Raw genomic sequence first — 12,867 nt, forward strand, 5'->3', positions numbered from 1 at the left:
GGCATGCAGTGCCAAGTTGGCTGGCCAGCTGCTGCGCTGGAGAGGTGGCAGGGCCTTCACGAAGATCTACATGCCACCACGCGGGTGCCTGCCAGGCTGACAGGTCAGCCCCCCGCACTGGAGTGGTGACTGGGCAGCTGAGTCTGGCCGCGGTCTTGCCGATGTCCCCGGCAAGGATCTTGCCGGGGCCTCATGGGCATCCTCAACAAGGATCTTGCCGGGGCCTCGTGGGCGTCCTCGGCAGGGATCTTGCTGGCGTCTCGTCTTCTCGCCTTCACAAAGATCTGCACGCCACTACGCGTGCCCTTGGATTCTGGTCTTAAAGTTGTCGATGGTGTCAGAACTCCCAACCACAATGGAGGTGCTCTAGTTGGTGCTTTGTAAGCCGTCCCGGCAAGGACCTTGCCGGGGTCTCGCAATCCGCCCCGAAAAGGATCTTGCCGGGGGTCCAACTCGTCCTCTGTTCTCTGACTTGGCTATTTTTCTAAGTCTTGTATCTGTCCCCGCTCACCCTCTTCCCGCCTTGCCGCGGAGGTGGCTATGACTGCCCGTGCACAATTATGGAGTGCTAAAAGAACCCAAACTTTAGTACACCGACAGTCTCCTATGATATCACTTTCATATGCTACTGGGAATTTTTAGTTATAGAACTTGGCATGTATATTCCAACGATGGGCTTCCTCAAAATGCCCTAGGTCTTCATGAGCAAGCAAGTTGGATGCACACCCACTTAGTTTTCTTTTTGAGCTTTCATAAACTTATAGCTCTAGTGCATCTGTTGCATGGCAATCCCTACTCACTCACATTGATATATATTAATGGGCATCTCCATAGCCCATTGATACGCCTAGTTGATGTGAGACTATCTCCCTCTTTTTGTCTTCTCCTTAACCATCGTATATTCCACCTATAGTGCTATGTCCATGGCTCACACTCATCAACAATTGCTTGCCTTGTCATCGGGGTTGTGCATGATTTGAATATTTTGTATGATGAAGATGGAGCATAGCCAGACTATATGATTTTGTAGGGATAAGCTTTCTTTGGCCATGTTATTTTGAGAAGACATAATTATTTTGTTAGTATGCTTGAAGTATTATTGTTTTTATGTCAATATAAACTTTTGTTTTGAATCTTACGGATCTGAACATTCATGCCACAATAAAGAGAATTACATGGATAAATATGATAGGTCGCATTCCACATCAAAAATTATGTTTATATCATTTACCTACTTGAGGACGAGCAGGAATTAAGCTTGGGGATGCTTGATACGTCTCCAACATATCTATAATTTTTGATTGTTCCATGCTATTATTATCTATTTTGGATGTTTTATATGCATTAACATGCTATTTTATATGATTTTTGGGACTAACCTATTAACCTAGAGCCCAGTGCCAGTTTCTGTCTTTTCCTTGTTTTACAGTTTCGCGGAAAAGGAATACCTAATGGAGTCCAAACGGAATAAAACTTTCGCCATGATTTTTCTTGGACCAGAAGACACCTAGGAGACTTGGAGTGCAAGTTAGAGGAGCCTCGAGGTAGCCACAAGGGTGGAGGGCGCGCCCCCCGACCTTGTGGGCCCCTCGAGAGTCCCCTAACCTATTATTTCTCCTATATATACTCTTATACCCCGAAAACATACGGGGGAGCCACGAAACCACTTTTCCACTACCGCAACCTTCCGTATCCGTGAGATCCCATCTTGGGGCCTTTTCCAGCATCCTTCCGGAGGGGGAATCGATCACGGAGGGCTTCTACATCAGCACCATTGCCTCTCCGATGAAGCGTGAGTAGTTTACTTCAGACCTACGAGTCCATATCTAGTAGCTAAATGGCTCCTTCTCTCTCTTTGATTCTCAATACAAAGTTCTCCTCGATGTTCTTGGAGATCTATTCGGTGTAATACTCTTTTGCGGTGTGTTTGTCGAGCTCTGATGAATTGTGGATTTATGAACAAGTTTATCTATGAATATTACTTGAATCTCCTATGAATTCTTGTATGCATTGTTTTATATCTTTGCAAGTCTCTTTGAACTATAGATTTGGTTTGGCCAACTAGATTGGTTTTTCTTGCAATGGGGAAAGTGCTTAGCTTTGGGTTCAATCTTGCGGTGTCCTTTCCCAGTGACAGTAGGGGCAGCAAGGCACGCATTGTATTGTTGCCATCGAGGATAACAAGATGGGGTTTTCATCATATTGCTTGAGTAAATCCCGCTACATCATGTCATCTTACTTAATGTGTTACTCTGTTCTTACGAACTTAATACTCTAGATGCAGGCAGGAGTCGGTCGATGTGTGGAGTAATAGTAGTAGATGTGGAATTGTTTCGGTCTACTTGACACAGACGGGATGCCTATATTCATGATCATTGCCTTAGATATCGTCATAACTTTGCACTTTTCTATCAATTGCTCGGCAGTAATTTGTTCACCCACCGTAATATTTTCTATCTTGAGAGAAGCCTCTAGTGAAACCTATGGCCCCCGGGTCTATTTTCCATCATATAAGTTTCCGATCTACAATCTCTAGTTTCCTATTTACTTTCTTTGCAATCTTTACTTTCCATTCCATAAACCAAAAATACTAAAAATATTACTTTACCATTTATCCATCTCTATTAGATCTCACTTTGCGAATAACTATGAAGGGATTGACAACCCCTTTGTAGCGTTGGTTGCAAGTTGGTGTTTGTTTGTGCAGGTATTCGGTGGCTTGCTGTGTAGTCTCCTACTGGACTGATACATTGGTTCTCAAAACTGAGGGAAATACTTATGCTACTTTGCTGCATCACCGTTTCCTCTTCAAGGGAAAAAACCCACGCAAGCTCAAGAGGTAGCAATGAACAGGACCCCGATCGATCGAGCCAGTTGGGGGTGGATGAACAGGACCCCGTGGAGGGCTGGATGAACAGGACGACCCCGTGGAGGGCTGGTTGAACAGTAGCCGATGGAGGGCTGGATGAACAGTAGCCCCTGGAGGGGTGGTTGAATAGGACCCCGTGGAGAGGGCTGGTTGAACAGTAGCCGGTGGAGGAGTGGTGGAGGCTGGCTGAACAGGAGCCCGTGGATGAACAATCGCAGGTGGAGGCTGGACGAGGTCGACGGTGGATGAATAGTAGCCTGTGGAGGCTGGAGGAGGTCGATGGTGGAGATGAACAGTAGCCCGTGGAGTCCCGTATTGCGGTACGCCACACCCCTCCCGATGAACAGGACCCCCGTTTCGACCGTAGTGCTCCAACACAAGTCCGTTTCCTCCGTTTTGCGGTACGCCACACCCCTCCCGATCAACAGGATCCCATTTCGACCGTAGGAGATCCAAGAGAAGTCCGTTTCCTCCGTTTTGCGGTACGCCAGACCCCTCCCGACGAACAGAATCCCGTTTCGACCGTGGCCGGTCGAACACAAGGCCTTTCCTCCGTTCTACGGTACGCCAGGCCTCGTTTCGATCGGCTGTTTCGTCCAAGCCGATTGGCTCCCGATGAACACGATGACGCAGTTTCTCCATTCCAACCCAACCATGTACACGAGCCCTGGCCGTACGTAAGCGCGAGTAGGCATTCGAGACCCCGCCCGTATGTACGTACGTGGTCGTATTTACTTTCTTGCACCCTGGTTGTACGTACGTGTACATGCTACATGCGCGCCTCTACTACGACACGTGCCCTTCCTTACTCGGCCATGGTTCATCGCTGCTGCCTGCAGACAGACCGATCGACCACTATGTACGTACATGTTCGCGACCAGAATGACAACGCTATGTACGCTTCGACCAGGTGGGTCCCAACTGCTAGGCACTTCCTTGCATGCGAAGATGTAGCATGTGAGTCCCAGCAGTCAGGGGGGAAACGTTTTTTTCATGAAATATGGTGGCCCGTCCGGTGGGTCCCTGCTGTCAGGTGGAGGAATCATTATTTTGCGCGTAATAAGGAGGCACTTCCTTGCTACGGCTGTGGACCCAACTGTCAGCCTCTCCACGTACAGTACTCTTCCGATGGAAGTCGTTCCTTGACCACATTGACCATGCCGTGCCGAGAGCACCAAGGCCGTGGACGATGGCGAGGCCTAGGAAGGGGACGACGCGGAGCCGGGGAAGACGCGAGAGTGGATGCCCACACGGAGAGGAGTACAAGGGTTCACTGGTTCAGCTGCGGTGTGAGGCTGCCGTCGCCGCAGAATAACAGGGGGTGTGGGTGAGTAGAGGGATGGCCTGGCCAGTCGTGGGAGTAGTAGGGGGTGGTGAGGCCTCCACGACAGCACAGCCGGCCACGGGAGGCAAGAGCACGTGGTGGTTTGGATGGCTGGAGCAAGAAAATCAAAGGTTGAAGAAGCAAGACGACCGTTGGATGTTAACAATCCAACGGACACTGGTGATAGAACCGTTTGTTGACTAAGTTGACAAAGCCCTCCATCCGCGTCAACTTAGTAGGCCCACAAGTCAGCCTCCCACTATGGTGGGTCCCAGCTAGCAGGGGGAGTATTCATTTTTTGTGCGTAATAAGGAGGCACTTCCTTGCATGCGAGGATATAGCTGGTGGGTCCGAGCTGTCAGCAGGGGGAACGTTTTTTCGTGAAATATAGAGGCCCTTCCGGTGGGTCCCAACTGTCGGGTGGAGGAATCATCATTTTGCACGTAATAAGGAGGCACTTCCTTGCTGCGGCCGTGGACCCAGCTGTCAGCCTCTCCATCTACAGTACTCTTCCGATGGAAGTCGTTCCTTGACCACATTGACCACGCCGCGCCGAGAGCACCAAGGCGGTGGACGACGGCGAGGCCCAGGAAGGGGACGACGCGGAGCCGGGGAAGACACGACAGTGGATGCCCACGCGGAGAGGAGTACGAGGGTTCACTGGTTCAGCTGCGGTGTGAGGCTTCCGTCGCCGCAGGGCCTAGCCAGCGGTGTGAGTAGTAGGGACGGTGAGGCCCCCGCGACAGCATAGTCGGCCACAGGAGGCAGGAGCAGGCGGTCTCACCGGCGCTGGTTTGCGTGGCTGGTGCAAGAAGAGCAGCGATTGAAGAAGCAGCAGGACCGTTCGATTCAAATCCAATGGTCATTGCTGCTAGAATCGTTTGTTGACTAAGTTGACAAAGCCCTGCGTACGCGTCAACTTAGTAGACCCACGGGTCAGCCTCCGAACCGGTGCGCCCCAGATGTCAGTGGGAGGAATCATTTTTTTGCGTAGTAAGGAGGCAGTTGATTACGTGCGGCCAGGCCAGCGGAGGGAGTAGGGTGGGCTGGTGAAGCCTGCGCCGCATCACAGCGGGCCACAAGAGGAGGGAGCAGGTAGTCCCGCCGGCGCTGGTTTAGGCGGCGGGAGCAGGAAGATCCGAGATTGAAGAAGCACGTCGGCCGTTGGATGGACAGCCAACAGTCATTGCTGCTAGAATCGTGTGTTGACTGACAAAGCCTTGCGTAAACAAGTCAGCCTCGAAATCTGTGGCATGTACAGCCCTTTTGATATTATTTTTATATTTTTACTCGTTTGCTAATTCATACAGAATTTATTGCAGCTCATTTTCGATTTTTAGAATTGCTGCCCATTTTCTGGTCAGTACCAGGGTTAAAAGATAGAACTAAAATTGTGCGAAATTTTAAAAAATCGCAAATATTTGCTGGGGAACAAAATATTCTTAATCCAAAAATTAGTAGCCATACTAAAACAAATTTAAAAATAAATTAGTATTATCTCATGTTAAAATCCAATGAAATATAAAATATCAGTGAAGAACAAAAAAATAAACTAATTGCCCATTTGCTATAATTTTTTTGGAATTTGCAACCCCTTTGATATTATTTTTAAGATATACTGACCATACTCTTGAAAGATGTGCAGCCCAGTAAGTCGGAGAAAACAAATAGGCCTAGCTTGGGTATTCTTCAAAAATAAATAATGGGCTACCTATTTTCCCAAAGAAAAAATTGTTGGGTTGGTCATGTTGTTAGACGGGCCATAGAGACCGCACAACCCAGTTTATAGCCTGCTCCTCCAAACAAATCCTCAAAAAAGTTGTGCAATTCCATCGTTAATTGACTATGTGTTGACAATGATGTGGGTCCCAGATATCAGCAGGGTGGATTAGAGTAAAAAACGAGGGGTGCATCTGAGTAGTAAAAGAGGTGCTTCCTTGTGTTCGAGAGTGGACCTGGTGGGTCCATACAGTCATACTCACACCTAAAGTCCTCTCCCGATTCACTATGTTGATAGGGCCGGACGGCGGCGCCACGGCGAGCGCACCAAGGCGGAGGATAAAGTGCTGTCGCCAATGTGTTGGGCTGGGTTGGACATTCTTATTGAAAAATAAAAATGGACAGGAACTATTTACGACATTGACTACAATTTGCATGGGTCCGCTGGTTGCAGGAAGAAAATGGTGGGAGAAAGAAGACTGGTCGCTATCTTTGCCTAAGAATAATATCGACTGAATGTCACAACACTATCATAGGAAATAATATCCTCCTGTTAAATCATGAATTTAAAGAACTGGTGCATGAGCATTTAGCTTTATTTATTTATTTACTTATTTATGTTTAGGGGACCATGAGCATGTACCTGGGCCGGATTCATGTGAGAGCCTCCCTTCCAGTTAATTATGGGATCCTCTATTGCGCCTTCATCAGTGGGTTGCATGTTATCGACAAGTGGAAAATGTGTTCTAACAACCAGGGGGCACTAAAAGATCGGACCGTGCAACAACTTCCAAAACATTGTGTTTGCCATTCTAACAACACATTTATTCAACCAACAGACGAAATATACTACTGATTGTACATTGAAAACAGCAGCATCAGCAGCAACCAGGGCTGGGGTGCAACAGAAGTAGTAAGCAGGCCAGAAGAGTAAAGATGCAGCTCTCTCTTCCAAACCAAACATCAGCCATTATTACAAAAGGGCTATCAAAAAAGAACAAGTGTATGCATCAAACTAAATAAAGATCCTACTACACCAAGTGTACGCATCTAACTAACTGTCTCAGTTAGACGTTACTATTTATTAAGTTGTGAAGATTGGCTGGCGGCTTGAACTAGATGGATGCCTGACGGGGAAACTCCAGCTAGTAGGTCGAAGTCTGATACTTGTGACCCTCTCTCCTACTTTGGTCTGCAAAGCGTGGCGGCACATATCAGGGTATGGTGCATGCAGAGACGCATGATACGCTGTGTACACACAGTTTTGCCTGATGAACGAAACTGTGTTGCCATCATGATCCTTGCCGTCAGTTATCTCCTGGTTAATCGGATAATTCAGTCTGAGAAACAGAGAGCGTGTACCAAGGCTACTTATCAGCCTCCAGTCAAAAATTCCTGAAGGCCCAGAGAAGCTGGGATCCTGCTCAAAGACCTTGCAGTGACTATGATTGTATTCCACGAAACAACACGTCCGGTACGTGCGAACGATCATCAATCGTTCGCCGTCGTCCGATCGAGCCAGGAACCACCTGCAACTGCCATGCCACTTTTCTTTGAAAGGTTCTAGGATTAGGAAGGGTAGGGACACCAGGCGGCCTACAACATCATATCAAGTTGGAGTCAAATGAAAAAGGCCTCTTAATGTAGTCAATCTTAAGAACAGCATGTTATGAGCATGAATATTTTTTCAGTAAATGCTGATAGTAATATAAGCAAGCCATCCTGATATCATAGGAAAGTAACATACTGCTGTAACAGCCGTTTGTAGTGATGACTAGAGTAGGCCAGCAATACGTACAGCCATAGAAGGAGTCGACAGCGTAAATGAAGCCCTTGTGTTCAACGGCATCAGAGAACCATGGAGGATGTATGATCCTGCGATGGACGTGCAGATTTATCCACTTACCGCAGTGACCTGTCAGATAGGTGAAACCGCGGTTGAAGAACGTAATTAGCCTGAAGTCTTTATAATTCACAGATCTTGTGGGCACTTGGCAGATTACAACCTTGAGCAAATCAAACTTGGTATCTTGTGTGATACTATAAGATTCCGAGTATTCTGGGCCGCGGTGCCAAAGCAGTGCAGTGTTAATCAAAGTTAGGGGGATCAATCACCGGGTGTAGACCTGCACGAGCATCCAGCTGTCGTGATCCTCGACGAGCACCATCCAGGACGTGTTCATGTCGACCCAGTACATACCGTTAATGTAGTTGAGGGTGACAGGGATCGGATCGCAGTCAAGGGGGTTGATGCTCGCCACCCGACGATCGTTATGTTGTGTGACACGCCATTTCTGAAGATCAGGAGGCATGAGCAAGCAAGGAGCTGGTTTAAAAAGCTCCGGCATGAGGGCTTTGAGTAAACGGTATAGCCCCGACGAGCACGCGGCGAGCGGCATGGTATTGATATTAATCACACGCGAAACAATGAGCTTGATTACCTCTGTGGGGAGCGAATTCCAGCCACTATTTCGGCGGACGCTGCTCGGTTCTGCCATTGTTAGTGCTTGGGTTTTGGAAGTGGTGGGGAGGCGCCTTAGCGGGGATGGAAGATTGGACGATTATGTGCGGACAAAGATGGAGAAGCAAATATGTGCTGCGGGAAGTGGATAGGTGATGATGACTACAGCACGCCGCTTGACTTACGAGACAGATACCAGCAGTGTAGGGTCATATCGATGCCAGACAACTTGCTTGAGTGATCACAGTACTAGTACTCACTACAGTACCTACTACTATGCCCTAGTTTTCATATAGAGTAGTGGAGTAGGACTCTGCTCTACTAGTAGCACTAGAGGAGTAGTATATTCTAATCTAAAATAGTTACAAACTTCAATGCCCGAGCATGGAACGACTATGAACCGCCGTTGGTGCTAACTCCAATCCCCAGCCAACATTCGCTGGGAGACATGGCAGTTGCAAACGCCTGTGACGCAGTTACAGTACGTGTGTAAGGGTGGAGGTTTTGTCAAATACTATGGCTTAAAAACAGGCCACCGTCGGATGGAAATCTGACGGTAACGTGGGATTCGCTAGGATTGAGCTCGTGGCGAACAATCGCCAGATATCATTACTAAAAAAGGTTAAAACACCCGGGCTATAACTTGCACCGGCTGACCACTAACAATGATACTAACATAGTTGTAAAATGGTCAAAGACCGTGTCTATGTGGTGTTTGGAATTATATGCAAAAAAACTAGCAAGATGCCCATGCATTGCATGGAACATCAAGATGCATTTTTCTACAAAACACCTGTTGTGATTGACCCATGCAGGAGTAATCCCATGTGTAAAAACTAATGATATCTCGAGAATTTTATCGGAAAAATGGTATCTCGACCATTTCATCAAAAAATGATATCTCGAGAAAGATGAGAGATAAGGTGAGGAGGAGTGGAGCATGGTGGTGACTGGTGGTCGGACTAGGCAGATGCATGGGGATGGACGGCGCCGGCAGCGGCCACCATGACAGATGGTTCCAGAGACTTCCTTTTTTATTTGCTCAGCAATGAGGTTGTGGGAGATAAGGATGAATGAGGCAAGGCCTTATCTGTAAATGTGGAGAGAGCTGTGGGTATCTTTTGTAAAATTGTCATAGTTTGCTTTCTATCCGTCAGATATAGATCGGACGGTCTATATTATAAGATGGCAGGCACACCATCATCACCAACTCGGAAACTATGACAATTTACCCGCACTCCTCTCCACATTTGTAGATAAGGCCTTCCCTCGTTCATCCTTTTCTCCCACAAGATCTTGATGTTCCGTGCAACGCACGGGCATCTTGCTAGTGCATGTAAAAACCTTTGTCATTTACTAGGGTTCATGCATGCATGCAATGCAATAATGCATTGGTAAGCACATTTTTTTGTGAAGAACGAGAGCATTAATTGAGTACTTTTGCAAACTACAAAAACTATTCCACCGTCTATCTTGGTAAGAGTATGTGAAATTTTTGAATCGAGCCCTTTAAACTAGAAGGGAGGCAGTAGTACTCTAATACCTAACGTTGTTGTGATGACTATATGGGACATGGCACGCACCTGGACGGAGGAACTAGTCTGCATTATGCATATAAGTTTTGTCTTCTGTTCGAAAAAAAAGTTTTGTCTGAAGTCAATGTACCTCTACTTTGACCAAACTTATAGAAAAATGTATCAACATTCACAATGTCAAATCAATATTTTTATACTCATTATAAAATGTAGTTTCCTAAAATATATATTTGGTATTGTAGATATTGCTATTTTTATTATAAATTTGGTCAAAAATTTTGCAAACTTTGACTTGACACAAATCTTACGCAAAGTAGAAAGGACCAGAGGGAGTATCAGGCTTGCGGAATAGGCAAAAAAATGCTCATTTATAGCCGTCCAAAGTCTCAAAGGGCGCGACCGCGCGAGGGAGGCGAAGGTCGTGGGAGGCGCGACGGTTGACGGAATTAAGTGAAGTTACATCCACGCGCTGGTATGGCGTGCGAACACGCAGAAGCTATACCGTTAGGCCTACGATATGGGTCTAGTAGACATGAGATCTAGTGGGTCCCGCATAGTACTCGAGAACTCTTTGGGGGCATGCAGCCGTTTATCCACCGGGCAAGCCAACAACCCCACGCCGTTCACATGCCCTACTCGTCCCCGCCTTCTACCTTACAACAGTTCGCTCCCAGTCGTCACGTACTTTCACATTACACCAGTTCAACTTCTCCCAACCCGCCTCCAAAATCCATGGCCTCCCAAATCTCCATGATTGCCACTGAGTACCAGGTTAGAGCCATCACCGGCGATGAGTTCATCGTCATCTACACCCGTAGATCTGCGATGGTGGAAGCATGCCTTGCTCGCTTCCTACGCATGTTCAAAAGTTCAAAGGATGAGTGGGTCGCTGGGCTAGATGTTGAGTACACCACAGTCCTAGAAAGCGAGAAGATTCTAAAGGAGGTAGAGAAGAAGAAGCTCGCCGTGATCCAGGTTTGTGTACATAACGTATGCTTGGTCTACCACATATGCCATGCCGACGTTGAGTGCCAGGACTTTAAGAACTTCCTCAAGGACGAAAGAGTGAAATTCGTTATTGTAGACTTTAGGAACGACACGATTGTCCTGGGTCGGAGAGGCCTCGTTGTAGGCCAACCCTTTGATCTCTAGAAGGCAAGCCTGGTGTCCTCCTCTCAGCCTTCAATGCTGACCCTGGTAGCAGCCATGATTGATCCTTCGTACGCTCAACTGAAGAAACCTCACCATGAGTTTCATCATGCATGGGAGTCAAAGACAATAGATGAAGATCACATCCTGTACGCAGCAATGGATGCCTACCTTTGTTTAAATATCTATAAGGGTTGGATGAAGAAGCAGAGCCCAGTGTTCGGTTCAAGCAAAGAAGCGTTGGTGAAGAGGAAGAGGAAGAGGGACGAGGACGAAGTCGAGGACGTGCACTCGGACTCCGAGTAATGTGGCAGTGTCGTCGCTCATGCTCGTTCTACTGCAGTGTCAAGCGGACTAGTTGCTTAGTTTTATTTCAGGGGCGTGTTGTGCTGAGCCCCCAGCAGAACTATGTTTATGTTCTTTCTCGTTATTCGAACTCTTTAGTACGTACAGTAGTACCAGTATGTCTTACTACTGTTCTTCTTGTAGTTGGTACTACTGCTCGTATCTTCGTGTTCCTACTATACTTAATACGTTCGTACTACTAGTATAATTTGGGTTAGTCGATTTGTGAAAGAAGTTCGACGGAGCGAAGGAAGAAGACGGCAGAGAAGCTACCCCAGTATCTATATTAGGGTGGTAGGGTGCCCATGATCTATCTTATGAGTGTTGGGTGTGGAATGTAGTTCGCTGGAAAAAATGGATCGTGCCCAGGGTTAAACGGATGGCGGGGGTGGGGGGAGCATGGCGGTGGCAGGTGGTTCAGGGGAGGGCGGGGCGGCGGCGACATGCAGTTAGGCATGTGGCAGGCTTGCGGCTCGATGCCTGAGAGAGAAGATGAACAGTGCGTCAATTTCGGAGGTTGAAGAAGCCCTTCTGGCCACCCATGTTGCATCCAGCGGCTCACAAGAGTCGACTGACCCAAATTGCTCCTTCAGATTGCAGGATCCCCGTGGCATTCAAGGTCTCGAAGGTAGATTCTGCGTCCGCACCCGGTTTGCAAGCTAGGCACGGGCGCGACCGGCTTCCGCCACGACAGCCACCATGCGCGCCTCCTCCGCACGGGCGGACACGACAATGACAAGCTAGCTCCTCCTCGCCGGCATGCTGGAGCACGCGCTCGTCCTCCTCTTCGTATGTTGCGTGCATAGACGCGGCTTTACCAGCTGCTCGCGTGCTTGGCAGCGCGGCGGCATCGCAAGGAGGGACTGCAGACAACGTGAGCGGGCGAGCCTTCGGCTTCATGGCACAGGGATGGCGGCGACACGACGGTGATGGGCGAGAAATGGTTGGCCGGAGGAGGCGGGCGTCTGCATGCGCAACGGTGCCGGTGGCATATTGATGAGTGCGCGTATGGGAGCTTAGTTTAGTTTTATATAGGGTTAGTCAAACTTAAAAGAAAACCGTACTAGTACACGTAAACATTAGACTAAGGCAACGCTTATATTAGTTACCACAGCAATGATACGGAATCCTGTGCAAGCGCGTGCACCGCGGCCGCGAGGTCGATCGAACGGTGCGTCACCGTGTCGCCCTCGAAGGACATCCACCGAACCTTTTTGTGTGTGTGAAAACAATCCTCGAATCTTACTCAACTTTTTTTCCTGGAAAAGTTCTTCACGCTACAATATTTCCATATATTTGAATTTAGCTTTAGTTCGTGTTTATTTGGATTTGGACATTTTTAGGCGCGCCCTAGTTTTTTTTAATACTGATTTTGTGTGTGACTGAGAGAGAATGTGTGTATGTGTCCATATGTGTGTTGTGGCGGAAGGGCAATGTGGGGACGGTGTGCGTGTGATAGAGACAT

This window comes from Aegilops tauschii, chromosome 3 (genome assembly GCF_002575655.3).
Source record: "Aegilops tauschii subsp. strangulata cultivar AL8/78 chromosome 3, Aet v6.0, whole genome shotgun sequence".
NCBI classification, from domain to species: Eukaryota; Viridiplantae; Streptophyta; class Magnoliopsida; order Poales; family Poaceae; genus Aegilops; species Aegilops tauschii.